Below are 7,706 nucleotides of genomic sequence, written 5' to 3'. Positions count from 1 at the left end.
CTTTTACAATATAACTTCATACAATTCAACATATAGACCATACCATGTTCATAACATATCATTCATATTCATAATGTATCATACTTAGTCATATCTAGGGTTGTAGGGAAGAGGGACCTTGTTTCAACACTACAATTCATACTAACAAGTAAGCATCTACACCAAATATGGATCAAACCATTCATACAAAGGATACATAGTAAGTAAACATCTCCACCTCAAGTGGATCAACAAATCAATAGAAGACTACTTACCAATTGAAAACATTCATTCATAGCCATCAAGGCTTTCTTCAAGATTCAACCCTATTTTCGTGATATTCATACATCATATAGGATAACAGCACAATTCAATACTTAATTACATGAAAACATTCTAGATTCTCATCCTTCATTCATCATTCAAGACATACTATGGTTTAGATTTGAGAAAGAAGTGAAATCATGGGTCTTGTGGGAATTTGTTCAAAAACCATAACAATTACATGAATTCATCCACAAACCTTCATATATAATCATAATTAACCATTATAGATCAATGGAATTGATTTTAGAAAGAGACCCACAAATTTGATTGAAAACCTAGAAATTGGGGATCTTTGAAAACTTAGTTGAAAGGGCTTCTTGGTGATAACTAACCAAGAATAAAGGACTCCCATACCTTAGGTGTAGATTCCCATCAAAACCCCATGAGAAAGACTCCATCTTCAAGCCCTAGTTGATCTCCTTCTTTGTTCTTCAATGGAGGAACTTGTAGAGAGAGAAATATTTGAGAGGGAGGGAATTGGGTTTGATTTGGGTCTTTAAGTTGTAATGGGTTAAAGACTTAGTTTAGGGTCTTATTAACTATTTATAGGAGGTTATTTAACCACTTAACCGACCCCCCTAAGCCCTTAATCAATTAACTAACTTAAGACTAGAAGACTGGAAATTGGCAGCACCTACGACCACCCACCCACGGACCGTGGTGGAGTTACGACCCGTGCTGTGCTCTCGTCGTTTGGTGCAAAGGCTCCCTTTTTGGGACCCAAGCCTATCAAGACTAAGTTCCCACCTACGACCTAGACCTATGGTCCGTAGAACAGTCTACTGGCCGTAGATGGGTCTTGTAGGTCCTGCTGTCTTTTGACAGCTTTTGGGTAGATGTTGGGGTCCTCCTCAAGGACCCCTTGGGTGGTCCTTGGGGAAGTCGTACCCGGACGTTTAACCCCTAAACATGGTGTTCTACTTGCAGGAGTCACTTCTACAAGTTTTCACCCTTAAACAACACTGCAAACTTCAACAACAAGACCCTTACAACTCACTAGTTCAAATGACTAGTTTCCGGATATCATGGTCGTTTCTTGACGTTTGACCCCTAAAATCACCAAACTAACTTCAATAGCCTTTTTCATCATTTAAAAAAGTTTCCAAATATAAACTTAACATGTGAGGCTCTAGTTCAACCTACTAGATTTAGTCAAGCCTTAGTTAGGTCTTACTAGTTCGTACGGGGTGTTACAATATCCCCTCCTTGGGAACATTCGTCCTCGAATGACACTTAAAACATCTTAAGGAATCAAAACTCAAACTAGCAGCCCAACATTACTGTAATCATCAAAGTGATGTACAACTCAAAAATACACCACACACAATGCGCATCATTTCAAAAGGAAGAACCTTTACTCCAATTCCACATAGTCAATGCAAATGTAAAGAAGTAGGAACTACATCTATCAATCTATATGCATGACATTATCATGTTTAGTTATGTTCAAGGAGGAACTACCTTCTCCTAGTCATAACATAATCATATACCTTCATAAAGCTCATATGCAAGTCTCCATGTTCAATAGCCCTCTTTCAAAGAGGAACTTCTCAACTCCTCACTAAGACATGCTCATATCTTATTATTCGTGAATTACAATAGATCACTTATAACCAATGCACTACAACATGAGGGAAACAACTCATACAACTCATTTTTATTCAAAAACACAAGTTTTTATGGAAATGCACAAACCTCATTAATTCACATAAACATGGGAGGAACTACCTCCTCCACTCTTTAGGCAAGTTTCCACCACATAAAGAGCTAACATTCCATTTCATAAGACCACATTCAAGCATGTTCATTAAATTTACATCATGAAGACAAGTATGCCATATTACACACAATGCACAACTTAGGAGAAAAAATCTACATTTAAAACACACATCATACAATCATGAGATAATAGGACTACGTCTACAAACTCAATATGCATGCAGCTTAGACATATCCCATTTCATTGGAGGAATTTCCTTCTCCAACTCAAATCATGCTTATCATATCATCTTAGGCCAACTATGCCATTACTTCTCAAAAGCATATTTAAACCATTCACCTCATGAATCAAATAGGTTTCTTACTCTAATTTCCTATCAACATAAGGAACATAAGACATGAAAACTCATTTTATCTCAAAACATGAATTCTCAAGAACATATTTATTATAAGGAAATCATGAGAACACCTAAGTCACACATGACTCCTCAAACATAACATAAGCCCATCTAGGAACTCTTAGTCTCAAGCTAGAATAGGAATGGAACAAAGAGATGAGGATGTCCGGATTTCAACAAGTCATGCTTTCTAAGCACGCCATCCCCTCCTTAGAAAGAAGCCCTCACTACCACCCTCATGAAAACTTCTTTCAAGCACTCCTAAAGACATAACCAAACTCACATTTTGCCCTCTTTGCAAAAGTCTATGGTCCTCATCATCTAGAACTACCACCCTCATATGACACAGTAAGTACCAAATCTAAAATAGGAAGAAATTGTGCTCAATTGTCATCTTACTCAAAAGGTGGTAACTAATACACACTCAAGAGTACCATATTCTTCTAACCATCCGAGCCCTATCATTAATAAAAATACACCATGTATGCAACCCATCCATACTAAGAGTCACATCAAGGTCTAACATGCGAAGTTCCACCAAGTCAACAAGAGTATTTCTTGGGAACAAGGTAAATGGACATCTTCCATAAACCCTTTTTACTATCTTTAAACCATTAACCGGGGTAAAATCTAAAAAAGGCTCTATTAATTCATCCAGAGAAATCTAAGCCTCATAGCCTCACAAGGCATCATACAAGATAATCGGAACTCAACATAGCACTTACTCTCACATGAAATTACCAACATACCGGTATCTTCATCCAAAAAGTATTCCAAGTCAACCCTAGTAGCATCCCTTTATAAGGCCTTCACTAGAATATCACTCAAGGTTTCATATAAGTCTACCACTCCGGTTCTAAGTTGTTCAAACTCACTAAACCACATAAGGTGAGAATCCAAGCAAACCTATTTCATAAACATCAAGGGTACTCAATGACCTTACCATCTAAGCACATTATCCCTCACTTGGGGTAAGCCTAAACAAACTTTTTACAACATTCCTTCTTTCAATTCTAAGATCAGAGCAAGTCATAACTAAACCTTCACACTTACCACACAAGATGAGTCTAAGCCATAGAGTATTATAGTTTAACCTCCTTCAAGGAGTCTACTTACTCAACAACTCTAGGCACCACCTAAGCACTTCTATTCATCAGAATCCAACACATTCTAAACTCATTAGGGCTAAGTTGGTTTATACCAATAACCACATATGGCCATAACTAAACCCATGAATACTAAAAACAATACAAAAGTTCACCATATCCTTTTTATCAACTCACAAAAGACAAGTATTACTGGAATTAGTCCTACAAGGTTCATCACCTTAGATATCTCATCTATGGACTATAGAGGATCTTCCTCTACCCTTGACCCATAGATTCTGAAATTCAATAAAACATAAAACACATATCAGAACCCTTAAGATCCACTACCACTCAATCTTTGAGACTTAGGGGTAGACATCCTTTCTTGGTTAAACCTTAGGGGATACTTAGAAGATTTTTGACCAAGAAACCTTCTTTCTTTTTCACTAAAGTTGGATCAAGACAACTCTAGACTATTTCAACCCTTATCATCACTTTTGGTGGGGTCTACAACCAACTATGCCTAGGTATTATCTAAGCACCTTACTCAAATGACCATACTTAAGATCAATCTTAAAAGATAGCTAACCCTTTGAAGGTGGTCAATACTTACACTTTTTTTTCTTCACTCTAACTAAGTGGTACATGCAACCCTCAAAGTCAACTTTAAAACACATCATAATCCTAACCTATGGCATAGATTTTGCACCCTTCCACTCTCGAAAAGCTCATGTTGGGACTAGTAATTTGACCATACGGGTTCTACCATCAACTAAACATAACCTCACAATTACCTTGCTAGGTAGGCACACTATCTCCCCCTTTTGGATTAAGGCTAAACAAGTCTTTCTAACGAAGCTTTACTACAAAAAGGCAACTACGAAGCCTTATTCACACTAAACACAATATATCACCTAAAAGTTCACAAGTCACATAGACATAATTGACATCACAACCAACCTTTATCCCTCACTCCTTCTAGCAAGATCCCTTCAAGTGGTCACAACCTAAAGACCATCGGATAAGGGATAAGAAAGAGAGCTTATAGATCTATGGCACGACTTAGAGAATGAAGAAGTAAAGTTTCCTAACGTCCTGTACCCTCTCACTCATAGATGTGTCGCGACTCACACCGATGAACAAGACTCTACTAGACGTGGTTTGAGACATCCTAAGACTATTCCATAACCTTATGCTCTGATACCAAGTTTGTAACGACTCGAGAGCATCCCCTAGTCGTAACACGGCGTACTTCACCCCGAAGGGGTCTTATACAAGCCCTTAGCGTATCATGAACATTAAACCATATGAAAATAGCGGAAAATTTAAAGCTTTTCTTTACAATCAAAAACATTATAAAATAAGAGCAACTATGACACTATATCTCAAACCATCTATAACATTAAACTTAAATCTGTTTTAATACAAACTTAGGGACACGACCCTTACATAAATCTAAAAACATAAAATAAAGACATAAGTGGACAAAGTGGGTTTGTCCTCGAAACTATGAGGACTCCCCAAGTCTTTATTCCCAAGATCCTTAGAAACCTATCTTCCAAGTAAAAGACACCACATCTCCAAACCCTACACTTTGTAGAAAATGTAGAAGAAGGGGTTAGCACAAAAAGTACTAAGTATGGAAGCCATGCATAAAAACAATTAAAACATGCTTAAAAGGGACATTTAGTTGAATCCATACTTTATGTACATTTTGAACGTCATCTTGAAAGAGTTAAAGAATCATAAGTCATAAACAACTCACATATAGTTCATCAAAGAACAAAGGGTAATAAACATCACCATACGCATAGTCTCTAATCATAGTCATAGTGCACATATCATCTATTACAAGACACACCACTCATGCATAGTCAATATCAATCCAATAAAATTATAATAGAACAACAACATAAGTAACCCTAAGTTCTACTTGTGCAATGCATAGATAGGGTCCATAATCCTATCTACACTAAGTATCACCTTTAGGCCACCATGATCATACTTAATATAAGTTCATGCCAACATAAGCCAATATCACATCCATACTCACTTCATAGTAAAAACACTACTTTAGTAACCCCTAGGGAACACTTGTGCAATGTGTGATTAGCATCCCATAATACTAACCTCACTAAGCACTCCTATAGGGCTACCTTAGTCATGCACTTTATCCTTTAGACCTCATTATAAAACAATAGTTATAAGTAGAAAACCAATCATGTGTACCATTTGAATATAAATACAAGTCACTCATAGCCACCATTTATTCAATATACATGCATGCATTCATGTCATAACAATATGTAAAGGAACCATCTACCACATCCTACCAAGTCTACTAGTGCAATGTATGAGTGAAGTCCCATACCCCCATTCCTACTTAGCAAACTTACCAAGAAGTTATAGAGTAGTTCATGCTCCATTCATTATCTTATTATTTAGAGAAGAATAACCTTAACCGACATAGACCATGTGAGCTACATGGAATCCGGTGTTCTACTCCCACACCGAAAAGGGAGTGTTCTACTTGCCAAGGTAGAACCATCATAATAGCTTATCGGTGGATCCACTAGCTAATACCTATGTGGGCAAACATAGTTATGGAACAAGGAGATTACTATTAGAAACCCGGACTTGCTAAACGTAGAAGGTTTCCATCTCATGAGACAACATCTATATTAGTAACCCGGACTTGCTAAACGTAGAAAGAACCCATATGGGAAGTCGGACATGCTAAACCTAAAAGCTTCCGTCTCATTTTCATGTTCACTCGGTGCTAAGCACAATTCCCCTTTAAAGTAGTATTAAGCCTTTACTTACAATTTAATTCAATAAGGAATGCATTAGGGACTCAACCCATCATTCATCATAAAGCTCAAAGGTTTCAAAAATAAGAATAGCCTTTCATCATAGAACCAACAAAATGTGAAAATGTTCATTCATTTCATATTCATATAGTGTTTATGAGAATTACCTTATATTCAACATATCAACACTACCATAATCATAACATAACATTCATACTCACATCCTAACATACATAGTCATATCTTCATGGTCATGTACATTTCGTGCATAATAGTATGTAAAGGTGCTTATGAGAATTAACCTTTTAATTGACACCATAGATACGTCATATTCATATTTATGCATGGAGTGTGTGTGTGCATGATTGTCCTCACAATGGCACAACAACAACATTAACATCATAGACACCTCCTTTGTCAAGGGGGTCATAACATATACATAGTATCCCAACTCATGCACAATTCACATATATTACATTTAAGGATCTTAAACCATGTAAATCACCTACCGAACATTCATACAATAGAAAATGATACATTCATCATTCAAGTAGGTCATTCATGGCATGTATAGAATCATATATCCATATAGGGGATTATGTGGGTAGGGTCTTTCCACAATAGCATCTCATACAATTCAACATATAGACCATACCATGTTCATAACATATCATTCATATTCATAATGTATCATACTTATTCATAACTAGGGTTGTAGGGAAGAGGGACCTTGTCTCAACACTACAATTCATACTAACAAGTAAGCATCTCCGCCATAAGTGGGTCAAACAATTCATACAAACAATACATAGTAAGTAAAAATCTCCACCTCAAGTGGATCAACAAATCAATAGAAGACTACTTACCAATTGAAAACATTCATTCATACCCATCAAGGCTTTCTTCAAGATTCAACCCTATTTTCGTGATATTCATACATCATATAGGATAACATCATAATTCAATACTTAATTACATGAAAACATATTAGATTCCCATTCTTCATTCATCATTCAAGACATATTATGGTTTAGATTTGAGAAAGAAATGAAATCATGGGTCTTGTGGGAATTTTTTCAAAAACCATAACTATTACATTAATTTATCCACAAACCTTCATATAAAATCATAATTAACCATTACAGATCAATGGAATTGATTTTAGAAAGAGACCTACGAATTTGATTGAAAACCTAGAAATTGGGGATTTTTGAAAACTTAGCTGAAAAGGCTTCTTGGTGATAGCTAACCAAGAATAAAGGACTCCCACACTTTAGGTGTAGATTCCCATCAAAACCCATGATAAAGACTCTATCTTCAAGCCCTGGTTGATCTCCTTCTTTGTTCTTCAATGGAGGAACTTGTAGAGAGAGAAATATTTGAGA

The sequence above is a fragment of the Solanum verrucosum genome, unplaced genomic scaffold (assembly GCF_900185275.1).
Source record: "Solanum verrucosum unplaced genomic scaffold, falcon-dt-bn FXZP01000296.1, whole genome shotgun sequence".
Lineage (NCBI taxonomy): Eukaryota > Viridiplantae > Streptophyta > Magnoliopsida > Solanales > Solanaceae > Solanum > Solanum verrucosum.
This window is presented reverse-complemented; position numbering follows the sequence as displayed.